Source organism: Clupea harengus, chromosome 6, assembly GCF_900700415.2.
Source record: "Clupea harengus chromosome 6, Ch_v2.0.2, whole genome shotgun sequence".
NCBI lineage: Eukaryota > Metazoa > Chordata > Actinopteri > Clupeiformes > Clupeidae > Clupea > Clupea harengus.
The window spans coordinates 16712650-16722649 of NC_045157.1; positions in this window are offsets into that span (position 1 = coordinate 16712650).

A 10000-nucleotide genomic window follows, 5' to 3' on the forward strand; every position below is an offset into this window, starting at 1 on the left:
AGTATCAGTCCCAGTCCCAGAAAAAAATGCAGTCTATTCAGTCTATTCAGTACGCAGAAGGCAGGTTGTGAATAACACACTCTGAGGCACACGAATGCCAAACAAAGATAAAATCAGGGTTGAATGGGTATGATATTGTTAGTGACCAATCAGTTGCAAACTCGAGCAAGTGTGTGTTTACTTGTGTTCGTGCATGCTCGTGTTTGCGTTTGCATGTGTCTCTCTCTCTGTGTTTGTGTATCTGTAAGAGAGAGTGTGTGTATGTGTGTACATGCAGATGTATCCTTCTATATGTGGTGTGTGTGTGTGTGTTTTGCCAATGTGTGTATGTATATATGTATGTATGTGTGTGTGTGTGTGTGTGTGTGTGTGTGTGTGTGTGTGTGTGTGTGTGTGTGTCCTGGTGCACTGCCTGTGAGTGCTGGCGTGACCATGGTAAGAGAGAGACACAGAGTGAAAAGTAGAGAGAGAGAGTGAGAGAGAGAGAGAGAGAGAGAGAGAGAGAGAGAGAGAGAGAGAGAGAGACCTGCGCTCCCCTAATCAGCGCTACACAATGGCAGGGCTAAAGCCGCCTTATCTCACTGCAATCAGATTAAAGGGGATTGCTCCGCCACTAAGCGCCACAAAGTAAAGCCGGCCCAGGATCAAGATGATTTGATTAATATTCCTGATCATATTATCCTTTAAGCAGCATAAATTGTTTTATTCTCTGCTTATTTATTTATTTTGCCACCACCGCCAATTCCCCCAACTCCCTTTCCACCCAAAGCTGATTTAAAGATTGCCCGCCTTCCATGCACCTATGATTGCACACGACACCCTCTCCTCATCCCCATCACATGCACTCTCTCGCTCGCTCGCTCTTTCTCTTCTTTCTCACATCCACATCTACACACACACACCCCCTCACCCCACCCGCACTCGTGCTTTAGTTCCCGGAGCTGCCAGATGGGGGTGCCGTGCCCTACCGCACACAGTGAGACCCCCGCGCACCTAATCTCATCAAAATAAACATGCCAGCAGTTGTCAGCTCCTCTGGGCGGAGGCGAAGGGGGCAGTGGGGAGCGGGTCAGGCTAATCATGCATATAATTGCATTTTGACATTTGGGGCTTCTGGGACCAGACCTTTGGATATCGGGTTATCCTGGAAGCACTTAAGTGATTAACAAATGAAAATGCAGGTCCAAACTTAATTAGGTGAGATTTTGGCAAGTGTCTGGTCCAATGGGGTGGGTTGGGTTTGTATTTTTCCCCACCCTCTAATGCACAGGCACCACCCCGTGGAAAGTACAGCTCTGCTATACATTTGACCACTGCTCTACCTTGTATTTGAGCTAAGAACTAATGACATGCTCAGGTGCTGGTGACTTGTCTGGTTTTGTCAGGCTAAGGCAGAGCCACTAGGACTATTCAATAGAATTCTCTCTCCCTCTCTTTCCTCTCTCCCCTCTCTCCATGTCTGTCCTCCACCGCTCCCCCTCTCTCATCTGTGTGTATTTATCTACAGGGTCAGCTCTGTCTGCTTGCTGGCTTACACAGAAGTGAGTGTGGAACATCATTAGTGCATTTCCTCTTGCGTGTTTGCGCATAGGTCTAATTAGGACCATTAAATATTCCCAGTGGCAGCAGCAAGAAAAAGAAACATTTACCCACAATTTTCATCAACAACAACCCCTGGGCACTAAATAACATGCTTTTAATGAAAGGAGTGTGAACAACAGTGAGGAGCACTGCAGGGTGAGTGCACAACACACACACATAGACACACACACACACACACACACACACACACACACACACACACACACACACACACACACACACACACACACACAGACACACACACACACACACACACACACACACACACACACACACATGCACACCGACACAGACACACACACTGACACACACACACACACATGCACACACACACCACTGACACACATCTATAGGGAATAGAAACTTTGGATGGGGACTAAAAAGCAGAATCTAAAGCATTCAACACCTCACCAAAAACGAACATGTCGTATAAGACGGTCTTTCTATAGAACATTCTACAGGTCTGTCAAACCAGTGCAGCACAGTCAAAGGCTTTCTGTCATTTTTTATCAAAGCTAATCAAATTCAACAATGATCCTGATGAATAATGCAATGTTAAGGTTGTTCAACAAATCAGCAGAAAGAGACATATGGTGCAGGATGCTTGGAGCAGCAGATTGGAAGTGTGTGTGCTTCTGGTTCAACACTGGTCTGTGAATAGAACATATGAGCACTTTCCCAACTGCTTTGATGACCCAGATGAAGTCCAAGAGTCCATCTAGCACACACACACACACACACACACACACACACACACACACACACACACACACACACACATACAAGAACAAGCAGTCAAACAGACTAAGAACACACATGTACGAACACACATGTACAGTTACACACACAGACAAGTAGGAAGACACACATACACACAAAGACACAGAGACACACTGCCACACACAGGTACAAGACACAGAGACACACTGCCACACACAGGTACAAAAACACACTCACACACTCAACCACACACACACACACACACACACACACACACACACACACACACACACACACACACACACACACACACACACACATACACACAGTCCATACAGGCACACGGAGCACGGTGAGACAGGTTTTGAACATGGTTAGCTACTTTTCCACTTTACTTATTCATGTCCAACTTCTCCCTGAGCACAGAGGCCACCAGCCTCTCTCTGTTCAATCCCTTTAGAGATGATCCAACACCCCTCCACTCACACACACACACACACACACACACACACACACACAGACACACAGAGACACACACACTCAAAACACAGTGTTGATCCCAGAGCCCCTTCTCAGCACCTGGGAGACTGCAGCGCTGAAATTCCTCTCCTTTTCCAGAGTGCTGGTTTAATCTCAGCCCTGCGTGTGAATTATTTATCCCTCTGTCTGCCTGACTGTGAAGCCCATTCTGTCCGGCCCGGAGAACGACCACCTTGTGATTTATTATTTAATCATTTGTATGGCCAGTGCTCCTGTACAGCCAAAAGAAGAGAAGGAGAAGGGGAGAGAGAGACAGAGAGAGAGAGAGAGGGAGGAGAGAAAGAAAGAGAGAGAGGAGGGACTAATAGAGGACTCAAAAAATCTGATCTGGTTAGCTGTCCTTTTTCATCTTTTCACTTTTGTTCCCCCCTTCGCCCTCCATTCATTGATTTTTCCCTCCACAGAGCACAATAAGAAACAGAGTGTAACACAGGTATAACATGGGAGCGGCGGACTCGGCAGAACCTCTGATCATAACGCACCTGTCTGCACATCTGAAGATGAGAGCGATCACAGACAAAACAGCGGCCCAAGACCCACGCTGACCACTGTCCGTGGAGGATGGCAGAGGGGTCAGGTGGAGATGCTTCGCACGGCTGCCAACGGTTACCGCACCGGCGGGAGGTCATGTGAAGAGCTCTTCCTTCCCTCTTTGCTTGTGGTGTCTCGGCCTCTGCCGCTTTAGAGCATCACAGAGGAATTTTAATATCTGGCAAGAGAAGACAAAGGCACATTGAGGCATTTACATAAACATTCCAATCTGTCCCCCGAATCACACGTCCATCAGGCTGTCTTACTCTGAAGCGTGTGCCTACATGGGGGTTGGGGGTTGGGGGCTGGATTTGAGGGGAGATGGGGGTTGGTGATGGAGGTGATGGAGTCTGGGTAGAAATGTATGTGTGTGTGTGTGTGTGTGTGTGTGTGTGTATGTGTGTGTGTGTGTGTGTGTGTGTGTGTGTGTGTGTGTCTGTGTGTCTGTGTGTGCTTGGAAGGGGTAGCATAATAGCCCACCAGCAGTATGGAGATGCAGGCCAGGCCAGCGAGCACAGGTTTCCATGGCGGATGACAGGAGGCGATCGCGCAACTCATCACGGAGGCAGGGCCTCCTCATCTCCTGCATTTTGCATAGGTGACGCTCTTCATTATTCAAAGCTCCTTTCTGGGGATGTGGCGTGCACATCCAGAGGCGACATGCACTCTCTTCCAAACAAGGTGCCCCTTAATTATGCATGCCCAAGATTCCTGCCCATGCATTTCATTGTGTTGTGTTGTGTGGTGTAGTGTTGTGTTGTGTTGGCTGTGTGGTCTGCCTTAGCCTGTGTCTATGTGTGTGTGTGTGTGTGTGTGTGTGTGTGTGTGTGTGTGTGTGTGTGTGTGTGTGTGTGTGTGTGTGTGTCTTGGAATCAAGTGTATTTGGACAGCATATGCATTTAGAGAGTGCCTTAATCTGTCTTGGGAAAATTCTAAGGATAAACAAGGCTTGAGTTGTGAGTTTGCAAACAGCACAGCAACACAAGTGTTTGGTGAGCAAGCGCACAAAGCACAGCCCAGCAGATGTTTACATTTTAAAGTAACTTCCTAGACATTTCAGCATTTTTCATCCTGGAATTAACATGCTAGTTCGATTCCCTGTCCCTGTCGAAGCGTCCTTGAGCAAGACACTGAACCCCTAATTGCTCCTGATGTGCAGTGTGCCATCAGTGTAAATGTAAAATGTGTATACATTGTAAGTCGCACATATGTAAGTCGCTTTGGATAAAAGCGTCTGCTAAATGACTAAATCTAAAAACATAGAATTAACACCCATCATATACACTGGGGCTTGTGAGCAGAGATGCCAGGCAGCTGCAAAGGCAGCGTGCCGGTCTGAGACTCGAGGCTGCTGCTATTGCACAGCCCTGAAGAGTGAGTTCTCCACATCACATAGAGGAATAAGCTGAGACACCTCATTCCCAGCTGACCCCCCTCACGTCTGAGTCAACTTGTGCTGTGTGCTTCCAGCAAACACAGCTCCACTGTTGTTGTTTGCTTTAGACTATTTATCTGCATGACAACACACAGCCAGCTCCCCGAAGAGACACTCAAGCGGACGAGCGCACTGAGGAAAGAAAAAGAGAGAGAGGGAAAAGAAATAAAAAAATAAAAACAAAACAATTAAAAGCAATCAGGTTTCACCTCCATTTCATTCACACTGCATTATGTCTCTCTCTCATGCACACTACGTCGAATCGTTTAGAAGATTAGACCAGATTAGAGCTGCTATTAACGTCAGGGTAGGTGTGTCTGCTTCTGAGTGTCAACACAATCAGGTGTCGGAGGGGCGAGCGCCACATTAACCGCTCACTTCAGGCATCATCACAGAGGTGAAGCAAGACAGAGATTTTCAGCTTGATTGGGTTTTCATCTTGGAGAACAGATATGAATAATTTATTTGCATGGGCTCACAAGTGTGTGTTTGTGAGGGAGAGAGGGAGTGAGTGAGAGTGTGTGTACTTTGTGTACCTATGTGTGTGTGTGTTTGTGTAGGTAAACGGTAAACGGTGTGTGTGTGAGAGATGGTGTGTTTGTGTTTGTGAATGTACAAGTAATGCTTGAACCCCCCCCCCATTGGAAGACAAGACTTCTTAAAAATTCCAGCCGTGATGCAGAAAGAAACAAGGCATGGTAGGAGTGGGGGTCAGAGTTCACAGCTCCCAAAAGGGAAATTCCAGCAATTATTCACTGGAGAACGGTGCGTGCTGGCTGCCCCCAGCAACATGTCCACACCCTTGAGTGGGCAGTGGAGACTGACAGTCCCATTTGAAGCGGCCCATGTGACAGATAAATATTTCAGGCCCAAAATAAATAAAGGATGCCTGGCGTTTTCCCTCTGAATGGCTTTTTACAGCTGACTGCCCACGACTGCCCGGAGATCTCCCGATGGCTCTATGCCCCCTCCACCTTGCCCACCCCCCTCTCACACACACACACACACACACACATACACGCACACAACAACAACATCTTTCCCCCCTCCAGGGCCCAAGAAAGAACAAACTCCTGTTTCCCATGGGGCTGGGCTGGGGGGGGGGGGGGGGGGGGGGGGGGGGTGGCAGGAGGGGGTTAGTTCTGGATGCCCCTGCCAAACAGCCAAACAGGTATATCGCTCCCGTTCTCCATCACGGCACTACAAAGAAGCAATTAATCTGCGTTGGAGCGGACAGCATGTAGAGGAAGGCCTTGGCCATTGTGTGTGCGGATCTCCTCCACTGGGTCCATGCTTGGCCCTATTGTTGGGGCATAATTACTGTAATGTGTGGGATACATGTTGAATTTTAATGACTTTCTTTCTTTCTTTCTTTGTGGTCCTTGTATGGCTACCTATGAGATGATTACATGCTGAGGGGGTGGGGATGAGGAGGGGAGGGGAAAGGGAGGGGAGGGGAGGGGAGGGAGGGGAAGGGTCCCCTCTAGGGAGGTGTAAAAATAATACATTTCATTTAAGACTAGATTAAGTGTATTAAACATCTGGGGCCATAACAGGCCTGGCTAAATATCTCCATGAACCATCCCCACATAGTGTCTTCTGGATTTCTTCATCCAGGTTTATGAAGATGGCTCCCTTCCCACAGGACAGCAGCGTGAAATTTCAATTAAGGAAGCAATTATGGGTCTCTTCCTGTGCTCTCCACCTTAGTAGACCTCTATATAAAATCCCAGTCTATTTAAATTGGGCTATAGGCTTTCAAAATAAAAGTAGCACTAATGTCTAGCCATAAACATCAGCGATGTCTAATGGTCTATAATGTTGTGGAGTCAGATCCCCCCCCCCCCCGAAACATCAAAACAAACTAAAACACAATGAAATGCATATCGAAATTGGGACCCGAAGATGAACCAACTGATAGCAAAGAGATCCCTCTGGCCCCACAAACAATCCACTGCCATCCAGAATCCCTTCATACTGTAGTCAGAGAGGCATACTTCCCATGATGGTTTGTCTAGACTGCTATAAAATAGATGATTTTAATTGTACAAGTGTTCATTGATTAGATGAGATTAAAAAGTAACTTTAAACAGCAGAAATACAGAATTAATTAATGACTACAGCAAGATAGATTTCCATGTGCTCATTTCATTGATATTCAAAGGAGGATGCCTCTGCCCTCATGTGCAGTTCAGTAGGAACATTAATCATAATCTCATTTATATGCTTGGGTGAGTGTTCTTCGGTAGGCCTATACACTTGGAAAGATGCTTTGGTAGGATGGTGGATACCAAAACAGGCCATACGTTCATAAGATGATCTACCCAGCCACAAACATCACCAAGGAATAAGGAGTATTTCTTGGAGTTATTGGCATTTTATGCCAAATCATACTCTATCTCTCAATGCGATTTCATTATTATTCGGTGACTTTTCTTTTTCTTGGAGGCACTGGTTCCCTCATCTTACCCACCGGTATCCTTACGTCTTTAGTTTTGGCTGGTTCTAACTCAGATAAAAAACTAAAACGAAACCTAGCATCACTGTTGTCCCACTGTGAGGAACCACTGAGTAGCATACAGTCTCTAAGTGTATAAAAAACATTTTGTTGAACCCTTTGGCCTGATCTGATAAGACTATAACTTATAAATAAAATGTTTCAGAGCTTTTCCAAGAGTGGCTTGCCTGCGAGACATATCTGGCAGAAAAAAGATGGGGAAATAATTCATTTCTGAAATAAATAATTTTAGAACTGCAATAAGCTGAATTTATCATTGTTTTTCTTTTTTCTTTTCCACTGACTTTTCCACTCCCAGTGACTCCCAGTGTAGAGAATGATCATGGACTGAGCTCTGAGACTGAGAGATGCTCCTTTCATCTTCATCATCTTCTCCATCATCATCATCAGGGCAGCACACTGAGGCACCTGCTATCTTTCCCATACTGTGGAACTCCCAGACAAACACAGACAAGCTTTGAGAATAGAAGTCTTGTTCATCCCCATCCCACCCCCCTTCTCTCTCCCCTACCTACCCCAACCAAAACCATATTGAGCGGTGTTAGTATTGAGATAAAAAGAACACTAAAATATTAATAGGCGTGTGCTTTGTTCTCGCTGTGCACAGATAGACAGAGATCCTACGACTGGATTACAGGAGCCAGGTCTGATTAATTAGGAGGAGGGTCTGCTCCAAGAAGAGCTCCAGAGAGTCCTCCGGTGCTCCTCAGAGAGCAGTGGGCCTGCCCTTCTCCCTCTCTCCATCACTCCTTCCCTCCTGTTTCTCCCTCCCACTACTCTCTCTCGCTTCACCTCCAAACTCCAAAACAGCCCCCTAATATACACACACACTCACACACAGACACACAGACACACAGACACACACACACACACACACACACACGTCTCATTGCCTCATGCTGCGGCGTTCTGTCCCTCCTCTTCTGTGTCTGGGTTTCCACTTTTCCCCATCTTTTCCCATCTCTTGTTCCCATTTCTTGAGTGTTCACTCCTCCTTTCTCTCTCTCTCTCTCTCATACACAATCTCTCTACTCACTCCATCTATCTCCATCTCTCTCGTTCTCTCTCGTCTCCTCTATTTTCTTTTCTTTTTGGGGGGTGGGGGGTCTGTGTGCACTCCTCTCCCAGGACGGCAGAGTGTTGTTCTTCAAGCGCGTGCCTTAGCGTGGCTCCCAGCACAGGGCTCTGTGCCACTCGTCTGCCCGCTAACGAATCAACAAGGAGGGGTGGTGCACGGTGCTTTTCCCCAGGCGACTGCCTTTGTGGGGGGAAAAACGCAACACTTTTAAACAAATGTTTGAATTATGCCACGTGTGTGTGTGTGTGTGTGTGTAATGTGTATGTATGTGTAGAGTGCATGTGTGTGTGAGGGTGTGTGTATGTGTGTATGAGTGTGTGTGTGTTTGTGTCTGTGTCTGTGTGTTAAGGGAGCTGCTTATACCTGAGGGAGCGTCCGGTCTTTACCTCCCTCTCTTATCCAGCACCTCTTGCTCCCAGTGTGAAAGCAGATCAAACTCTAGTGAGCGGACAAGCTCCTGTCTCCTGCCTGGCAAAGAGCTGAAGCAGAGCCTCCCCTAAGACGCCATATCCTGAGAACATGTGCACACACACACACACACACAAAGAGAAAGAGAGAGAGAGAGAGAGAGAGAAATAACAGAAATAAAATGTCTTCTCTGTCTTCCTAAAAGCACCAGTCCAGATGCATTCCCTAAAACACATAAAATAGATGAGTGAAAAGAACACTGAGGGCTTGAGTTGTAGGAGTGGATGCTTCCTCTCAATTTTCTAGACTGAAATGCTTTATTTGCACAAATCAAAATCTGTGCAATTAATTATTTAATTGCACAACTAATTTAAGGCAAAACTAATGCTAAATGCTACGACATAGGTTGCACAATACTGTAAGTTAGTTCAGAAGATTGGTGATGGTTTGTCTAAGCTGTGAATACAAGAACATCTATCGATCACAGTAGATGTATGGATCATCTTGCTTGCTTGCTTACATCATTGTAGAAAGTAAGAGGGGATTCATCTTATCACCTGAAAGCATTTTCATGACATTTTCAACATATTTTCTGCCTACAAAAGTTCACTAAAAGGATATTTCTAAACATTACCATTGTAGGTAGAAGCGACAGAGAGGATTGAACCAAACTGACTACCTGTTAATACGATAAATACACCTGTACCTACAAATAGATGCTTATCCTTTAAACGCTACCAGTTAAACGATAAATACACCTGTACCTACAAATACACGCTTATCCTTTAAACTCTACCAGTTCATACGATAAAAACACCTGTACCTACAAATACACGTTTATCCCCTACCTGTTTATACTATACATACACCTCTACCTACAAATACATGTTTATCCTTTAAATGCGAACTGTTTATACAATAAATACACATATAACTACAAATACTAATTTATCCTTTAAGCGCTACCTTTTTATACTATACATATACCTCTATCTACAAATACACGTTTATCCTTTAAACGTTAAAAGGAGACGTTAAAAGGAGACAGATCCTTAACGGTCTTGACTAATTACTTACCGGTTGGACTTTTGCTTTATCAAGAGACCATGGTGATGTGACCCCTGTCCAGGCCTGAGCTCACAGCATCAATCACGCCACTGTCATCAGG